The sequence below is a fragment of the Eptesicus fuscus genome, chromosome 14 (assembly GCF_027574615.1).
Source record: "Eptesicus fuscus isolate TK198812 chromosome 14, DD_ASM_mEF_20220401, whole genome shotgun sequence".
Taxonomy (NCBI): Eukaryota; Metazoa; Chordata; class Mammalia; order Chiroptera; family Vespertilionidae; genus Eptesicus; species Eptesicus fuscus.
In genome coordinates this window covers 9,841,811-9,861,093 of record NC_072486.1, presented here as the reverse complement: position 1 = coordinate 9,861,093, position 19,283 = coordinate 9,841,811, and the positions used below count along the sequence as shown (strand labels likewise).

The 19,283-nt window shown below is 41.4% G+C and overlaps 1 protein-coding gene across 1 annotated transcript in view; it reads left to right on the top strand.

The window, feature by feature from the left end:
- The first annotated feature begins 1,144 nt into the window (after positions 1-1,144).
- CREB5 (cAMP responsive element binding protein 5) overlaps positions 1,145-19,283 on the top strand; it is a 391,322-nt gene continuing 373,183 nt past the window's right edge. The window contains exon 1 of the mRNA XM_028155118.2: positions 1,145-1,163. The gene's annotated coding sequence lies outside the window, so the exon portion shown is untranslated. The remainder of the gene's footprint in view (positions 1,164-19,283) is intronic.

Sequence of the window (19,283 nt, the reverse complement as noted above, 5' to 3'; positions counted from 1 at the left end):
ATGGGGATAATCAGCACTAGCCCCACTTCTTGTGCTGGGTTGTTTTGCAAATCAAGGGAGTTCATGTGGGCATGAGTGCTTTGCAAAGTGCGAGCTGTTGCAGGATGACAGGTAGTCTGGAATGGGCTGGCATTTAGCCTGTGCCTTCCCCTGGAGTCTGCCTCACAGGGAGAACATCTGAATGGAAATAAAACTGGAGATGGTGGTGGTGACTGGCCCATGCTGAAAACGCCAGGCTCCTTCTCTCTGGGAGTCATCAGGAAGATACCGCAGACCAGGCGCCCGGATCCTGCCTTCTGGCTCTGGCTCTGGCTCTGCCACTTGCCAGTCTGTGGCTCTGGAAGTGATCGCCAAGGGCCGTTCCGGCTCTGACGCTGAATCTAAATCAGGCGCATCACTTGGCTGTAGCTGTGATTCACCTTTCGCCTCCAAAAGCAACTCTTCTTCCAGCTTCTCAGAAACACCAAGTGGGGGGCTTGGAAAGGGTTGGGTCTGTGTATTCCATGTGAGTGGGCTCAATAAAGTAATTGAGCCTTGGGTGTGAGGTGGGGTGGGGGACAATTAAGGAGTTTTGAGTGAGTGCTCTGAGAAGCCAGGATGTACAGAACACTGTAATCAGGTCACGACTGTCGCAGGCATAAAGGAGCTGGGCATCTGCTGGTGACAGAAGAGGGGAGCATCTTGTACTTAAATGTTCAGAGTCTTCCCTCCCCCCTTCAGGACTCCGTTTCCACCTCTCCCCGACCCCCACCCCCACCCCTTTCAAATGCTACCAGGCCCCTCCGTGGTCCTGTCTGAAACCCTGAGGATTGTTTCCAGGCTGACTCACACCACTAATGTCAGGGAGCCGTGTCACAGGCGCTGGGCTCTGCAAGCTGTTGCTTGCGCTGCCGCCACAGCCGCGCTCTCCAGCGGGTGCACCAGGGTCTGCTCCTTGGGGCGGGGGCAGGGCGGGGCAGGGGCGGGGCCCGCCCCCTCAGCGCGCCGGCCCCGCCCCTTCGCCCTCCCCCGCGGACCGCAATGATTTAGAAGTTCAGGAATCCCACGTGACGTCACCGGGGGGGTGATGTAATGCACTCTAAATAGAATGTATTGTAATCTTTGCTCAGTCCAACGTGGTCCCTTCACCCGGGCTCTGCTCTTGCCTTCTCCACACTTGTTTGGTAAGTTCCTAAAAATACGGCTGGGCCACTTCTGGGGCTTTTGCATTTAGCCACTTTTGTTGCACTTGCCTAGGGAGCCATCTCGGGAGCGTACTTGTTTGCAGGGGTTGGTTCTTGGCAGCAGCCGTGAGGTTACTTGGTCCAATGGGCAGGTCACAGGGCAAGGAGTAGGAAAGATGCGAAGCATTTTTTTGGAGGGTGATCTGTTTTTGTACCAGAGGGAAGTCTGGCCCCAAATGCCGGTGGATGGACTGTGGAATTCTGCTGTGTCCTGAGGCCACCCCAGAGACCCCACGCCTTGTCCATCCCGGAGCGCGTCTTGGTGGCCGTGGCGCCATGCGACAGGAGGGATGCTAACGTGGAGTGAGCAGTGTCCGCCTGGCGTGCGTGCGTGTGTGGGAGCGTGCGTGTGTTTCCCTGACACGGGGAACAGTTATGAATCGGGGGTGTGTGTTTGCCTCCAGAGACCTGGCAAGGTGCGGAACCCTCCAGAAGTGCGGTCAAGCGGTGGCAGCGGCGGCGGCAGCGGAGACGGCGAGCCAGGAACCTTCCCCCGCGTCCCCAACCTCCCAGCGATGCGGTCGAACCCTCGGAGAAAGTTTGCAAACTTCCAGCGGGCGCGGCGAGGACGCCGGGTCACCTAGCGGGTGGACAGGCGGGTGCGCGGGGCTCGTTCCCTCCTGGGTGCCGAGCCTGTGCCACCTCTCCGGCAGGGCTGCCCGCAGCCGGTGGGCACACGGCTCTGGATGGGACGTCGCTCTCGGAGGGCACTTGGCTCTTGCTTCGGGGGCGGAAGTCTGGAGAGTGGCCAGGCTCTGCTTGCGTTCCGTCCTGCCACCCTCAGTTCCATGCTCGCTGGCATCACTACCTCTTCCCCGCCGCTGCCCCAAGTGACAGCTGCCGCGTTTGTCGCGGCGCGGGGGCAGTTCACGGCTGTGGAACCTCTACTGCAGATTTTCCGGGGAACCACTTAAACTTTTCACAAAGTTCTTAGAGGGGCAAGACGCGTGAAGAAACCAAGGAGATGTCTCCCGCCGGCTGTATCCCACTTCTTCTTTGCTAAAGATTTGTTGGGGGTGCGGGGGGGGGCGTTTAATGAGCTAGATAAAGCCCAGACCTTGTCATCCCCCTCCCCAACTTTCCCTGAACGGGTGCCGCCCCCACTTGATGCTTGTTCAAGGCCAGGACTGGAGTGAGCTGCTTGTATATTTTGTCAGAGTCCGCAGAGTGTGTTTGATTTTTACTTTTCCCTCCCTCTGACATGTGTCAAGGAATAAAGGCTGGATGCAGGTCCATTACGTCATTCTGCTGGCCAGTAAGTGTTTGATTAACAGCTTCAGATATTCAAGGGTTGGGGGGTTTAGAAATGCTGACAAAGCAACTCTGCTTTCCACCCCCAGCCCCCAACATACTTGTACAATCGCCAGTTCCCTGGGCATCTTTATTGCCCGCTCCTCCTGGACCCCTCCTTCTCCGCCCCCTCTCCCGCCCACACCGTTACCACTCTGGCCCCGCCTCCGCCTTTTACAGCGTTCCCCGGGGCGATCACTGTCCCTGGAGTGTGGGTGAGAGCTTCTGGTGTCTGAGGGGAGCATGGTACCTGATCAGCACAGGCACAATCTGGCCTTTTCTATTATTTAAGAAAGGCACCAGCGAGCCCTCTTCTCCAGGGCGAAAATGCCCAGCCCCGATCGCAAAGGCATCTCAGGAAGTGTTTAGAGACATTATGATAATACTGTGTCCCTGTGGTGACTTAGGAAAACAACACACCCATTGCAAACAAAATAATTTTACATAGCGTCTTTCTCCAACTGCTCAGTGCAAGAGAGAAGTAGTGAGGATGCTGACTAAATCAAATTTAGCTGAAAGGATCAAGATTAAACGTTTCATTTCCAAAGTGAGGGAATGAGCCCTGGAACACAAAGTACCATATAATGAATTGCTGTGTTTTTTCCTCTTAAGCCTTCCATTTCTATATTTAAGGAGGAAGTTAAATACCTAAGTTATTGAATTGAGTCAGAACTAAAAACAACTATATGTGACCTGCTTAAGGGATAAAAGTAAAAACTATTGGGGTATGTGTGCAGTAGAAATCAAATAAAAAATTAGTACCAGGGTTTTGGATGAAAGGGCCTGTGGGTTTGGGTGCTCTCTGATTTGGAGTGGGTGAAAGCTAAATAAAGGAACATTTACATTCTGAGTATGTGGGGACTTCTTGAAGGACACATGTTTGGTTATAATCAGATCTACTGTCTTCAAAGTGAAAGCCATGCTATAGTGTAGGCATTTGTGAAACTCCTGTCTGGGGTCTAATTGACAATCCTGCCCCAAGTTTGGGGCTGTATTTATTATTTATTTCCATCTAGAGATGAAATAGTATAACCCCCACACAATACATGTGCATCTAAATGTTAAACTTCTTGTTTGTGATGCACAGACCTAAAGGGAAAAATGGCCAGGGTCAGGGACACTGAAGAGTGTGATTAATGATCAGTGATTTAGTGATCAGTGATTAGTGGTTTTATTCAAACTGTTACCTCTGACCAGAAGCACACATCAGAGGATTAACAGGCTCTTTAGATAAATGCTCATTAGTGGAAGGGGAAAGGCAAAGATAATAGGCATGCACCCAGGGACAACTTTCGAAGAAAATCATTCCCGTCTTCAGAATAATAAGCTCTATTAACAGAAAGCCCTTTTAATTTAAAACTTGCTTTTATCTTGTAAATCAAAGTTAGATGTAAAAGTTTGTAGTGCCATTATAACCTAAATTTTCCCATATCCTCTAGATGTGGATTATCTCAGTAGTGATATATTTTTTTTATTTAAATAAACAATTGGACCTTCAGAGCAGCTGAACCCTGACAAGTCCTTAACTCCCAGGGTTTGAAGGTGTCCCCCCTTCTGGAATGGAGAGTGCCGCTTGCTAACTAGATGGCGCACTGTTATTTGGTGTTCTGTGCTGTGCAGTTCAGGAGCCTAAGCGAGCAAGTAGCTGCTTGCGAGGTGTTCTTCAACACTTACAACAAAGTTGATTCTGTGTAGGGTTGGAGGCTAGACAGTTCTACAAGTTTTTAGTCACATTTTCCATGTTGGTTAAATCTAGGGAGTTCAAGGCTACTGGAAAAATTAGTCTCATTACTAAAAGAAACGTAGAGAACGAGGGAGGAGAGGAGGTACGAGAGTCCAGGAGGTACCTCTGAGTTGCAAAAGTGATTGTAAAATACCAGACCTGTTCTTTTTTACTAAGGGCTAGTTTCACAATCTTGTGTCTGAAATACTGAGGCAAATACTCAGATTTATTGTCTTCCTAATCTTGCTGGTGAAAAAAGAAGTTACTAGAGAGAAAGGAAGAAAAAAAACACCTTGATTTGGTGACTGCAGGAAGCAACACGTTGCTGAATTTATTCTACAGATAATGGTAAGATGCTGTTTATTACGCTTATTAAGCAGAAAGGGAACTTTGCAGTTGGGTTAAATGACGCCAGTCTTGTATGTTCATAGATGGAATTCAGAAATGGGATTCCTATTTTGCACTGAATATTAGTGTTGCTTTTGTCAGTTTCCTGCGACTTGGTAGCATTTTGTGTGGAAGGGTGTGTGTGTGTGTGGGTGTGTGTGTGTGTGTGTGTGTGAATAAGACCATTATTTACCGGGTAAAATAATGTTTATGAGCATGTTTATGTATCAGGTAAGAATTCCCTTCTTCCATGATCTTTTATGAAGCACTATAATAAGTACTTAAGTTTTAATAAGGAAAGAGTTCTTTAAAAAAGAAGCCTAAAAATTAAAAACAAAACAAACAAACAAAATACCATTCTCCACATTCAAACCTAGCTGTGTATTCCATAGAAGGGTGCTAACGACTGAATATCAGCTATTACTTTAGTTTTAAAACTGAGAAGACAGTGAAAGAACTCACCTGTGCCTCCCTATAAATGTTCCCATTTTCTTTGCTTGTAGCACTTTAAATAAATCTGTTCTTTTGAAATCCTGACTGATTATAGCGATTTTTATTTTCCAATTTGACTCAGAGTAAACACATTTGCTCAATTGATAGTATCTTCAAGCTGTTTTTAAATGTAAATAGCTGATATCCGTAAATTGCCTGGAAATTAGAAGTCAGCTGTGACCACATGTAGTTTATACACGAGCAGATAGTTTGTTAGAACATTCCCACCAAAAGAGTGAAAACTGTGCCTTTACTTCTGTATCTCTGTGGTATTGCTGCTTTTATTTGAATAGGTGGTTAAATGAATGGTAGTTTGTCCAGAGACTTTTCCTTCATAACTTTTCAATGACAGTGAATTGAAGATTTTCATGACAACTACTTGTCAGTTTTCCACACCACAGGTTCAAAACCAATCAGTCATGGACTTTCCATGGCTGTTTGTACTGACGTCAAGTTCTTGGTCCCCTGATTTCTTATTATAATCTACTTTTTAGCAATGATGTATCACCATCCTACAGCTTTTCCCTAGCATTGGCATTTGCTTCTTATTAAGTTGAAAATTATTTTGTGTATGTGGGGGTGATACTGGCTGGATCCCCAAGATGTGAACTTTGTATTTGCTGTTGGTTTTCTTCTGGTTGTGTTGTTAAATTAAAATTAGGGATTTGAGTGGACTGATTATTTTTATTTTTTTATATTTTTTATTGTTTAAAGGATTACATTTATTAGTACATATATCTCCTTTTTTTCCCCATTGACCTTCCCCCAGCCTCCCCTACCCCCTGTTGCATGCCCTCACCCCCCCCCCCCCCCCCGCCAAGTCTTATGTCCATTGGTGTGCTTATTGGACTGATTATTTTTGTCATCTTTTTTTTTTTTCTTCTTCTTCACTTCAAAGCATTGCCGTTAGTCACAAAATTAATGTGATCATGCTGGTGTTTCCCATCTATATGCTTCTTTTGCTTCTTACAAATTGGATTTCTACAGCAATTTAAGATCTTTTTTTAGAGGCAGTTTTCTTGGATGAAGATGGAACAATGATCTCAGTCAATTCATTATCTTGTCCAACTTGACTACCAGCTGTATTATGGGAATCAACCAATGCTTTTATAAATTAGTGTTTAAAAATTCAAATCTAGGGCTATTTCTCTGAATCCTATTTGAGAAAATTATATAACTGAGATAAGGTAATAAATGTGTGCGTGTAGAGACAATAGCCTCAAATATTTAAGTGTGAGAAAGGAGCACCTTTAGATATGCTAAGCAGACTTAAAGAACTTTTTTGTGTTGCTATTCATAAACTAAACAAGCTATATTGCAGCATTACTTTAAAAAGAAATGCTGGCACTTTAAAAATGACATCATGGTTAATGTTTTCACTAAAGAGTTTTTACATTTTGGATTAGGGAAAAAATGGGCAATTGGTGTTTTTTGATGATCCATTAGTATTGCATTGTTGGGAGAGAGAGAGACAGACAGACAGAGGTAGAAAACTTTTACAAGTTTCTAGATTATGATAACACTGTTTCAGAAACAAGAGCAAAAACCTGATGCTCTATTGAGACTCTGGAATTTTCAAAATAAAACTTGAAAGTTTAGGATAAATTCCTGAATGTATAAGATGTTACGCTGACATTTCATATTTCTTTCCTCCATGCTCACTCTATTGCCCAACTATCTTTTCTGAGAAATAGATCAAAGTTCATTTAACACTTTAAAAATACATATTTGCTTGCTTCTCTTTCCTCAAGGTTTACATTTCTAATCTCTACCCTAAAATTAACAAGGATTGAAAACTACTATGTTGATGTTTGGCTTGAACTAATTTTAGAGAGTAAGAGTTCCTTTCGGCCTAGGCATTCTGATGGTGTGATAGCAAGGCTTGTGGCATATGTAGAGCTGGAGCTGGGGGAGGTCTTTTCACTCATAAACCAACCTCTTCACTCTGAAGAACAGAACCTAAGGCCTGGTGGCTTTCACTGGTTCACCCAAGGCCCAGAACTAAAGAGCCCAGTCTCTGCCTCCAGGTCGGTCAGGTTTTCTTTCCATGAGCCAGGCCACCAAAAATGCCCTTGTCACGAATAAAACACAGCCTGTGGCTTTGGATCCCTGCTCTTTTCAAGCCTTTGATCGCTAACCTTTCAAAGACAATTTTAAAAAAATCAGATATTTTGAATAAATGCCCTAACCATATAAATCATAGTTTCTATTCTGTTTATTCTTACATATCTGTGATGTTAATTTTTCTAATATCGGCCTCCTTATTTGAGGGTCATTCTTCTTCTTCACCATTATTATTAGACATGCCCTGTTAAAACTACACCATCCAGATTTCATTTGAGACTAAAACCAGGCAGGACTAAAAATACTCTAAAAGACCATTCAGAATAAGGCAGTAACTTTTTTTACTTCTCAACTTTTCTTTATCATCTTGGAGGAAGAGATCTGAAAAATTATTTAAAGTTAAAATCAATAATCTTTGTTTTAGTTGAATAGAGCAACAAGTGTTTTCACTCTGGCAGATGTACTTCTGCCCAGGATCCATCTGTAACTTATTATCTTCCCAGGTTGGTATATAGGAATGAGAGGGTTTAGAGGTGAATATTACTACATGAGAAGTGAGTTGAGTCTGGAAGTATGCTCTTTGTGGTTTCACTGGCAAAACCTGACTAATCATAGCTAATAGAAATCATGCATGCAACATAGGGGGCTCCAGAGCACCAAACATTTGATTTAAGATGACATTTAGGTTATGCCATATTTAGGATGGGGAGCAAGAATATCTCAATAGAAATCTTGAATGCATCTACTGTATGTGTGGTTTGGCCTGGCCTGTAGGTTTTCTCTCCAGCTCTTTGCATGAAGGCTTTATATCAGAATTCAGGTCTCTTTTCTTCTTTTATTGCACTGAAGAGCCCTGTGTTGCATGATTTCTCAAAAATAATACATTTCAGCCAGTTTTATGCAAGTCGCTCTCTGCTGGCTTCCCCAGGAGGGGAAACCACATGCAACAAAAAACATCTTTGTTGTTGTTGTTGTTTTTTTTTTTGAATTAGCTGGTTGTTAAAAGAAATACATTTTGTCTTTATTTGCCAGATCTGGTAGGGCCATTTCACTTTATCAAAACAATATTTTCTTCTTTAAGTAAGCAGTGAGGCTGTTTGGCTTCTAAATGATCAGGTGCTAATCTGTTCACCAGAGGGTAGAAGGTATTGAGGCCAAAGTCCATTTCCGCTAGGGCAGTAGTCCGCAAACCGCAGTTTGTGCGCCACATGCGGCTCTTTGGCCCCTTGAGTGTGGCTCTTCCACAAAATACCACGTGCGGGCTTGCACGTACAGTGCGATTGAAACTTCGTGGCCCATGCGCAGAAGTCGGTTTTCGGCTCTCAAAAGAAATTTCAATCATTGTACTGATGATATTTGGCTCTGTTGACTAATGAGTTTGCCGAGCACTGCGCTAGGGTACATAGGTGTGACGTGCCGCTCCATCATGAAGAACCTGACTTGCCTCACTGTAATGACAACACTGTCTAGAAAAACAGCCCTTCTGGGAGAAAAGATAATATTATAGGTTCAAACCTCTATATTCTGCGGAGAGGCTGATAATGTGCTGAAGATGGCTCTTAGAATGCCAGGGTTACTTATTAAGCTACAACTTGGTAAAACATTCACAGGCCAGAACTTGACCATCTACATCTTAAAAGCCTTAATAATCCTCTCCATCCCTTCTCTGCATTTTCTTTATGTTAATGTTTTTCTAGATTTATTTTTTTGACACCCATTTTTGTTACTCTGCTTTCATGAGTAATCCTACAATAACAAATCAAAAATATGTGCACAGTGGAGAGGGGATGTTTTTCCATAAGGGAAATAGATTTTAATATCAAATCTTAGAAGAAAAAATAGCAAGACAAAGAGAGAAAGGTTCAAAATCCGATTGATGGCATCAGGGGCTCTGCCATGCCCAGCTCTGCAACGAAGTGGGCTATGGCAACAGGAGAAGAAGCCTAAGACCGGAAGAGGGGATCCCCAAGGTGCTGCCTTGAACTCAGTATGCTTTTCTGCCTCAGTTTCTTCATTTGTAATAAGAACTTTGGTCTTGACCAGCACTGTTCAATAGTGGGAACCACATATATCAGCTGCATATGTAATTTTAAATGTCCTAGTAGCCACATTAAAAGGCGAAAAGAAACAGAAGTTAACTTTAATAACACTTTTTATTTAACCCAGATATGAAATAATATCATTTAGACTTATAATCAATATTAAGAATGCTGATGAGATGCTTTATGACTTTTTTGGGGTACTAAATCTTTGAAATCTGGTGTGTATTTTGCGATTACTACACAATTCAGGCTAGTGACATTTCAAGCGTTCCGTGGCCACTTATAACCAGTGACTATGGCATCAGGCAATGCACATATGTGTATTCTGTATCAATGGTTCTTAATCTTAGCTGCCCAGTAGAACTACCTGTGGAGTTTATTTCAAAAAAATATTGATATCTCCACCCCCTTGTGATTTAATTGGGGTAGAGCTCTCGGCCTCTGTATTTTTTAAAAGTGTTTCTAAAGTGTAGCCAGGGTTGAGAACTGCAATTCTAACTGATCTCTAAGGAATCTTCTACTCTGTGATTCTATTTAAGGAAAGGGATTGCAGTATTGCATTCAGAGTTCAAGGGCAGTAAGTGGTTGTTATAGATGTGCAGCATATTATAAAACACATTTAAGAAAATATAATTAATAAAAATTAAAATGTATAGATTGATTAATTAAGAAGGTAGTTTCTTTGTACCTCACACGAGCTCAGTTTTGTGTAAGTTTCAAATATGGATGTTTTAAATGGTTTGCTCTTCTCCTTTCCCCGCAAAATCTTAACTTATAGTTTGCTTTGCACATAGCCACTTATTTTGTAAATGGTCAGGATTGACACATTTCAGTTATGTTGCTAGTTTGCTGTTTTTGTCCCAAATACTACTTGCCTTTAGCTGTTTTTGGAGGGAAATCTTACTGCATTTGAGACATCTGGATTCCCTTGTGTTTCTTCCCTCTAAGTTTTAATAAGCTTTGTGTCATTGCACCAGATAAACTTGCCCTTTGCTCATGTCAAGATGTTAGTTAGAGCCCCCTAGACTTAAGGTCTTCATTCTATTTGACATCCCTTAAAATAGTAGAAGAATCAATATTTCTCAATGCACACCAGAATGTTTTCCTTTAATTATTTTTAACAATATACCAGCTGTGCATTCACTAAAGGATAAAAATAATCATATATGTAAAGAGATAATGATTTCCAAATTGTTCACCTATTGTCTTTTGAAGTCAACAAACAGCATTGCTTGTGGAGGGGAGGAGACCTCGGGGAAGGTCCTTGTGACTTTATGCTGCTGAGAGCCTCTGCATTCCCGCATTCATGAGTCATTTCACCCGGAACCTCTCTCCTTATCCCACAGCAGTCTGTTTCCAAGTGCATGTCTGTCTGACCATGTGCTTTTCAACATGACCTAAAACCATTTTTAGGCACAAAACTGCACGTTTCTTTACATTTTGTGAGATGCTATTTGTGCTTTCTGTAATGTCATTTATTAGAAGAATTTACCCTCCATTTATTAAGACACAGCTTTGAGTCCCATTTTATAGATGGAGAAGCTGAGGGGTTGACAAGGCTAGGTAGGTATCATGTTTGTTAATTAGAAGGGTGGTCAGTGTGAAAAGAGAGCTCACATTTATTATAAGCACTATCTGGGTGGCTTCCAGGTGGGAATTTTCCAATTGTGTTTACTATTGCATTTGCCTATGGATTTATAAGTAACATGCTTTCTGATGATTTTCTGTGCATGCATTATTTGCATTTAAATTGTTTCTCTGCTAATAATTCTTGAGTCCCAGCTTTAGGCTACATGTACTTGGATTGATTAACAAATACATATGGGTATATCAACCTCTTAATGTGGGATCTGTACTAAATGTTGCATGGAGACATCTGTTACAAACCTGTGTTTTTGGTAGAATCTAGGGAAACTTTCTCTCAGGCAAATTTGTGATTGACTGTTAAAGGACTTTGTGGAGTGACAATGAGATTAAAGATTTAAGTTGTTCAACTCTTTTGGGGGTTCAAAGTAAAGGGGTTTAGGTATTCATTCACTGAGCAAGATAGATTCTAGTTCTAGCTCCTGAATTACCTTTAATGAAATACTTCGGCTCTTGTTATACCAATGTACTGTCTTCACACTGGGCCCGAGCCATCTGCTTTTGAGAATTTGGTTTTTGTTTTCTCCTAATGATGATTAGGGTTGGACTTAGCCATTTTCAGTTCCTATCTGCACCTCTATGTCTTCAGTGGGTGAGATAAAAGCCAGGATTAAGCATGCAGTCTGTGGCCAGTGCCAGGGAGGGATTATTTTGGATCCTTTTGTAAGCATTATGTTAAAGTTAAAGCAATTTTAATATCCACACATATATGTGGTTATGGTGGTTAAGCTTGTATATAAATAAAAACCTTGGCCAATGAAGACCAGAGTGTTACTAGAATATATACTTGTAAATGTGATTATCATTTTTTGGAGAAAGCCCATAGATAAAATGTTCCTCCTTTTGAGCAAATCTATTTGTCATATTGATTTAAATACATTGTCAATTAAAAGATATTACAAGATTTTTTAAAAATGTGAGACCATGTTTAAGACACTCTTCTTTTCTAATAAGGCCCGTCTAAGCACACACTGTTTACGATTTCATCTCCCAGCTTTGCAAAGCCAGATGACTAACAACCACCATTCTTAGTCCCGCGCTGGTGGACGTCATCAGACGATGTGTGCAGTGTTTTGGCACCATGAAGCAGCGTGTAATTTGAAATTGTACTTTTTGCTAAATACCCATGCTAATCTCCAACCATTCAAGACATTAAGAAAACCAAACAGCGATGTCTGCCCATTGGATGGAGGCAGCAGTGGCTCAGAAGCACTCACAAAAGCCAGGGAGGAAAAAAATGACATGTAATTACTTGGCATGCCCTTTGGAAGGGACATTCTTAAGACAGACAGGTTCACCACTTAACCCACGGTTCATTTTTACCCTTCCCCCCTAAAGCACAAAAACTATAGCATCAGAGCATCTTTAAAAGGAAGGCTGTAAATGGATGCTTTGTCTTTTTTTTTTTTTAATTTAGTACATATTTTAGGAAATCTCTTTAGGAAGCCTTATATTCCTTTACATAGTTTTAGTTATTTAATGCTTATTTTTAAAAACAGAAATTCTGGAGATCGGTTGTGTCACAGGTGAAGATACTTACTATCCACTTAAACATGGTTAACATGGATAATTTTATGTTAGGTGTATTTTAGCTCTTTTTTCTTTTTTTTAAAAGAGGGATAAGATTTGCTCATAGGCATTCCCCAGATGGAGAAATAGAATGTATGGACCACTTGTTCAAAGTTAGGTGTGGCAGCTGTCATGCCTTAATGGGAGGAGCAGAAATCTAGAGAGGACTTTTGTATTTTAGGCCTGGCAGAGCCGGGGAGAGGTGTGATGTGATTCTGACATGCAGGATAATTCAGGGGAGACAACAGCTAGGCACACAGATCCGAATGACCCTTTTCTGAAGACTGGTTTGATCTCGATGGGTCATATGTTTAGTAAGCTGTATCATTTCATTTTAAAAACACATCATGTGACATCTCTATTTGTGTTGACTGATTGCCTTTTCGGTGCAAGGATCTGCTCAACTGAGATCAATGAAAATACATAGCCTTTGCAGTTTATGTAGGGGAATATAAACCCCACTTCCTTTCTTTCTCCCTCCCTCCCTCTCTTCCTTCATCAGACATTTACTGAACACATATTATGTGCCAGGTACTAGGGATACATGATCAAAAACAGACTCCTTGGTTCCTCTCCTCACAGAACTTGCTGGGAGAAATGACACTAAATAAGTCTTTGCAGTGGAATGTTGTGGGAAGGTGAGGGGTGAAAGGCTGAAGGCAGAAAGCTCAGTTAGGGATTAGTGTGGTTGTCCAGGCAAGAGGTGATTGTGGCTTGGGCTACGATGGTGCCAGATCCAAAAGCCATCTAAGAGATAGGATCCATATGATTAGGGGATTGATTAACTGGAACATGAAGGAAAGGGAGAGGAGTTGTACTCACTCTAAGGGAAGAGGGAGCCAGGCAGGATAAGCCTGACCCAGCAATGAAGTCCAGGTTGTTCTTTGTGGTGGTAGAGGAGGGAAGGGTTTCTGGCCCAACGCCCTGTAATCTTGTGTCTGAGTCCTTGGAAGAGAACAGAAAATAACTGAACAAAAACTCAAAGAGCAACTATAACTAAAAACTGTAGTGCAGCCATTGTATTGCAAGGCAGTGCCGTTTTTATAATTTCTGTCACAGAAGAGGCCCTCCAGAGAGAGAGGCATCCACCTGCCAGGCAACCACAGCTCTGGCACTCAGGTGTGCGTGGCCACATGTGTTAGTTCCCCAGGGCTGTAACAAATTACCACCAACTGGATGGCTTAAACAACAGAAATTTATTCTCTCCCAGTTCTGGAGGCTAGAAGTCCAAGATCAGGGTGTTGGCAGGGTTGCTTCCTTCTGAGGGCTGTTTCAGAAGGCTTGGAGATGGCTGTCATCCCATCTCTTCAAATGGTCTTCCTTATGTGTCCAAATTTATCCTTTTTATAAGTATACTGGTCATAATGGATTAGGACACACTATAAAGATCGCAATTTAACTTGACTACCTACAGAAAGACTTTATCTCCAAATTAGGTCCCTTTCTAAGACACTGGAGACTGAGGGGCAGATCACAATTCAACCCGTAACAGCAGGTATGCCCAGCAAGAAGAAAATACCCAGGGCAAGTAGTAGTGAGACCCCACGGGAGCTGACCGATTGGGAGTGATGTAGATTATAACCAGACATTTTTAAAACCATGTTAAAAATAAGTTTCCAAATAGATGGAACCCCAGAAAAACTTGGAATAAATCTTCAGATATGTGGACCCACACATTACCAGGAATAGACAAAGGCAGCAAAACACAGAAAAAAAACAACAACAAACTGCACTTTAAAACAGATGTATACATATTACACTGATTAATGAATTTGATAATGTGGGCATTGACCTTGGTTTGGCCTTGAATTTGTCCCTAGGGTTTGTGAAAGAGCAATGCCATAAGGGCAACACAACTTTTAACCTTGAGAACAAAGAATTAAATACAACTGTAGTTTGTCACTCTGCCAGGCTTAACAATCATTGTCTTGATGTGCTAATATTTACTGACAAGGACAAAAGCCACCAGTTCCCATAACAGAACACACATACCAAGTTAAATATAGATGTTTCAATGCAGGAAGAAAAAAAATTCTGATTTTCTAGTTGTTGATGGACATTTATACCTCTGTGCTATCTCTGTTTTATACAATGAAAACACAGAAGTAAAAGTTCTGTGCTTTAAAAACATATTATAATGAAAAGACAAAAAATGGGTAAAGGATCTGCATAGAGAACTCTCCAAAGAGGATACGCAAATGGCTAAGAAGCACATGAAAATGTGTTCAGCATCTCTAGCTATCAGGAAAAGCAAATCAAAACCATGGTGAGATACCACTTCACATCCACTAGGATGTCTATAATAAAAAAGACAGGCAATAACACATGTTGATGAAGATGTGGAGAAATTGGAATTCTCATACATTGCTGGTGGGATTGAAAAGCAGTTTGGCAGTTCCTCAAACAGTTAAACATAAACTTATGATCCAGCAATTCCACTTTTAGGTATAACCTAGAGAAATGAAAACATATGTCCACATAAAAACTTGTACATAAATGTTCATAACAGGGTTAGTCATAATAGCCAAAATGTGGAAACATCCCCAAGTTTATCAACTGATGAATAGATAAACAAAATGTGGTATGTCCATATATTGGAATACCACTTGGTCATAAAAATAAATGAAGTACTTACTAATACATGATATAATATGCATGAACTTTTAAAATATTGTGCTAAGAAAAAAGCCAGACACAAAGGACCACATCTTATATGATTCCATTTATAGGAAAGTTCCAGAATAGGCAAATCCATGGAGACAGATGGTAGATTAGTGTTTGCCTAAACCTGAGGGTGGGACTGGGGGCTTGGGATGACAACTAAGGGATATGTAGTTTCTTCTTAGAATGATGAAAATGTTCTAAAATTGATAGTGGTGATGTTTGCACAAATCTGTAGATATTCTAAGGCCATTGAATTGTATATTTTAAGTGCTGAATTGTATGATATGTAAATTATATCTCAAAAAAGCTGTTAAAAATATATATATCATGGGGGAAAATGTAGGATGCTAAATTTAGTTAGAATATATTCCAAATGGGATATGTTTAACCCAGCAACTTCTCTACATGTATCAAGATGAACAGTAAACAAAGTTAGTAGGTGTATTATAAACCTTGGCAATAGGAATAGGCAACTACTAAAAATCATACCACATATGTCATATGTGTCTCTATCCCACACCTCTCTCCCAGGCTATGAGCCCTGACTTCCAATTTTCTCTGACTATTTCCTCCTAGATGGACTGCTGCTGTTCCTTAATTTTTAAATTGTTCAAATATTAACATCCTCATACCATTTCTCCTTATGACACACTCATTTCAGTGGAGGCTTCCATCCTCCTCTGTGCCCCCAGCTTGAACCCTCATGATAATCATGGACTTTGCCTTTTCCCTTGGCCATCATGAGCATGTCATTGTCAAGTTTTGTAGGACCCCCACCCCCACTTGAATAATGTCTTATTAGTTTTTTCCTTTTGCCCTGTCTCCTTCTCAAGCAGTTCCTTCTATGAAGTGGAAGTTAAGGGTAACATGATTATTTATTGAGCCTTGACCAATATCTACTCTCTTGATCTACCATGTCACCTTCAGAACAAAATTACCAAGGAGATGAAGTTATTCCTTTTTATAGATAAAGTAAAGTGAGGCATAGAAGTTAAAGGGCAAGTCAATTACTGTGACAAAACCAGTAAATGGAGAAGTTAGAATTTGGAACCATCTTTGTCTGGTTCCCAATCTCAACTCTTTCCATCTTGGCTGCAAAATAAATCTTTCAACTTTATGGCTCTGAACACTTCATTTCCCTGCTCAAGAGCCTCTTCCAGCATCTCTTTAAGGCCTTAGGGCAGTGGTCAGCAAACTCATTAGTCAACAGAGCCAAATATCAACAGTACAACGATTGAAATTTCTTTTGAGAGCCAAATTTTTTAAACTTAAACTTCTTCTAATGCCACTTCTTCAAAATAGACTCGCCCAGGCCGTGGTATTTTGTGGAAGAGCTACTCTCAAGGGGCCAAAGAGCCGCATGTGGCTCGCGAGCCGCAGTTTGCCGACCATGGCTCTAGGGCAACTGCAGCCAGCATCCCTGTAGTTTTACCCCACATTCAAGCCAGACCCATAATAAACTCTTGTTTGTGTTGAGTGTCTCTCCACCATGTCCAGACTCTCCTCTTCCCTGGAACTTCTCCTGTCCTCACCCAGCACTCACTTCTCTAACTCCTCACCTTCTGCCCCTGGAAACATAACCTCCCAAACCAAAAACTGAATGAGAAATTCATTCCTTAGTGCTTTCTTAAGACTTTTCTTAAGGTTTTAAAAAAAAATTACCTTCTGTTGAGTTTATTTTTATGTTTGTCATAAATTCCCTCCCCTGGATTGTATACTCCATAACAGCTCAGTTTTGATTTCCCTCATAGAATCTACCATATAGTCCCTTACATATGATAGATGGTTAATTAATCCTGAGTGAATTGATTACAGGGTACTTGGACATTGTTCTTTGTCATGAATTTCCTATTACCAGCATAAGATGCTGGATGTCTGTTGAGTGTTCCTGGGAGAATCTGCCTACGGAGACTTGGTATATTGATGGATGTCCCTGCAGCTTAAAAACTATTGTAATAATATTTTAGAAATAAAAAATGAGGTGGGATGACTAAATCCCAGAGAATCTCACAACTCTAAGGAATTTTTGTTTTTTCATGTTCACATGCCCTTCCATTCCTTGTCTAAAGGTGAACATAATTTTTAAATGGCTTTAATCAGAGTAGTGACACATTTTTAAAAAATATATTTTTATTGATTTCAGAGAGGAAGGGAGAGCGAGTGAGAGAGAAACATCAATGATGAGAAAGAATCATTGATTGGTTGCTTCCTGCACGCCCACTGGAAATCAAGCCCACAACCCTGGCATGTGCCGTGACCAGGAATCAAACCATGACATCCTGGTTCATAGTTCAATGCTCAACCACTGAGTGTCGGCTGGGCAAGAGACACATTTTAAAATTCTTGCTTCCTTCACTTAACTACACCACAGACATGTTTTCATGTTGCTACATAGTTTTCAAAACTATGATTATGCGTCATATTCCATTGAGTTGCTATACCATAATTTCTTTCCCACCCCTTATTGTTTGACATTTAAGTTTGCTGTGAATTTTTTTATGATTATATAAAAAACACATGACCAATCTTTGGGCAAAATAAATATATACTCTGAAGACCTTAATCTCTTTCCCCTCATGCTGGTTGAAAAAAAACAAAAAACACCTTCCTTTAGAGTTGAGCATAGGCAAAATTGGGAAAGAGACTAAGTTTGTCTTGGGCACTCTCACACTTCTTTTATTTCTGTCCCTCTTTCTCTAGAACATTCTGTCCCACCACAGTGCCTTGTCACAGGCACTCAGGGCTTCCCTCCTCCACTCGACACTGACCTGTCTACCACCTGCCCTCCTTTCCTCTTCTTGCTAGCCTGGCTTCTCGCTCCTTCTCTTACTTCTCCAGAGCCTCAATCTTAGTAATATGTTAGATACTCAATATATTTTTTAGGAGCTTGTAATTTATTACAGAATGACTTCTGGAGATGGTCATGTGATAGCCCAACAAAGAGCATCATTAAATGTGTGCCTTTGCTCTTTTCAACTAGAACTCTTCTAGGTTCTAAGGTTATGGCAGTGAACCAGCAGATTAAATCTCTATACAAAGAGTAAATATATAACGTTTCATTGAGCAGTAAGTGCCAAAAAGAAAGATGAAGCTGGCTATGTAGAGGCAGCATGCTCTTTCATTTTTCAGATGAAGGAGTGAGGGAAGACCTTTCTGAGAGGGTGATATAAGCAGAGAGCTGCTGAAGTGAGATAGCAGTTCCTGCAGAGACCCGGAGAAAGAGCTTTCAGGCAAAGGGAGCTGCTAGTACAAAGGCCTTGGTGAGTTTGAGGAGCTAGCTGCAAGAAAGCAGACACGGAGGCAGTGAGGAAAGAGTGGGAGGTGGTGGGTGGCTACATCATGTAGGGGCTTGCGGACTATGTTATGAATGAGGGTGGCAAAGGAGACCTGTTAGGAGGTACGAAAGGTGATGGCCTGGAGTGGGTGATTATGGGAAAGCCAGTAAGGAAGAGTTTGGTTTATTTTGAAGATAAAGCCAAAAGGACATGCTGACAGGCTGGGTATGAGGGTAAGAAAGAAGTCAGAGGATGCTTAGGTTTTAATGTGAGATACTAGGAGGATAGAGTTGTCATCAACTGAGATGGGAAGATGGCTGATGGAACAGGTTTGGTAGAGGAGATGAGGAGCTCAGTTTGGGACAAGTTATGTGTGAGAAGATGTCCAGTAGACCAGATGCAGAGTCTGGCATTCAGGGAAAAGACTTTGGGCTACAGGCATGAAAAGTGTCAGAATCACAGTCTGGCATTAGATAGGCCAGCCTCATCTCTGAACACACAGCTCCTCACTCAGTGTACCCCAAGCACACTGGAATCTCAGGTACTTGAAATCACCAAGCCTATGAGCTGCAGGGCCTTTGCATATGCTGTCCCTTCTGTATAGATCATTCCTGCTTTTCACTGTATCCCTAATGTAAATTCAGTCTCCCTGTTAAATGTTCCTGCTATCCTGAACTTTCCCTTCATTAGCACTTTCAATTTTCAAATTTATATCACTTTATATGTTTTTTAACTTAATCTTTAAAAATTTAAAATCAATATGTGCCACTAGATTCTAAATTCTGAAATGTCAGTTGATCATGCATGTTTGGTTCATCATCCCTTTCCCAACATGTAGTGCTGGCACATCACAGATACTTCTTCAATATTTGCCAAATGGTTAGATGACTGGTATTAATTTATTACTCTA